The sequence below is a fragment of the Fukomys damarensis genome, unplaced genomic scaffold (genome assembly GCF_012274545.1).
Source record: "Fukomys damarensis isolate Sample0158 unplaced genomic scaffold, DMR_v1.0_HiC HiC_scaffold_23, whole genome shotgun sequence".
In the NCBI taxonomy this organism is placed as follows: Eukaryota; Metazoa; Chordata; class Mammalia; order Rodentia; family Bathyergidae; genus Fukomys; species Fukomys damarensis.
In genome coordinates this window covers 63337230-63338234 of record NW_022900935.1, presented here as the reverse complement: position 1 = coordinate 63338234, position 1005 = coordinate 63337230, and positions in this window count along the sequence as shown.

Here is a 1005-nt window from a genome sequence, read left to right as displayed (position 1 = left end):
TGGCCGAAGGACGTGCGTACGTGCAGGGGCTTGCAGCTTGGGCCTCGGGGACAGTTCGAGGCCGAGACCCGGACATGGCAGAGAGGGTTCGGCTCCCCCTCCTGGAGCTGCCTGTGAGCCCGAGGGAGGGACTCAGCCTGGCCGATCGCAGAGTCCAGTAATGGGGAATAAAGGAAGGGGGCAGGGTGGGCAGCGGGACCAACAGGACCATGGCCGTAGCCCGTGCTCGTCCTGTCGCTTCGCACCCGCTTTGAAATCTCCTCCCTGATTTCTTCCTCTGCGCAGTTTTAACTTGGGCTGGCAGATTTCTCGGGCGCTTTGGGCTCTGATCTCCCCGGACCGGGACAGCGGCCCCGGCCCCAGGCCCAGCTCCCAGCCCGGCGTCGGAATCCGGTCGGGAATCCAGGGAGCACAGCCTGGCAGAGCCTCTGAACAAGAAAGAAGGCTGAGTGTAGGCGGCGGGTGAGCTGCAGAGCGCCAGCGTGCGGACCTCTTTAGGGGCGACGCCCGGGACCCTTCCTCCCCGTCTGCCCGTTGTCTGAGAAGTGAGAAAGGTGGGGTGCACCCGGAACAGACCGGGGCCTCCCGGCCGCGCCACCTGCCCCCGAGGCGCGGTCCGTGCGAACTGGGCCGGCTCGAGAGGCAGAGAAGGCTCCATCGCGAGGGCAGCCTCCGAGCAGTCCCCGGGCTGACGGCACCGGGTGGGGCTGTTGGGTCCACCAAGCCCGGGAGCTCGGAGAGTGGGGAACCAGGTCACGGGAAGTGCCCAGACCCGGGAGATTCACGGCACACGTACATCTAAGAAACGAGGAGCAGCCCCGCGAGGCTCCACTCCGCGGCGCTGCCCGGCGGACATGGACGATGGCACAGTCTATTTGAGGTCGTGGGCACGTCCCGGGTCCGGGTCCTGCGAGTGTTCAGGCGGCTTTCTGCCTCTCGGCCTCGCCAGATCCGTGCCGCCGAACCCGGTGGGAGGTTTGGGGTCGCCACGCAGATGGCCCTTCC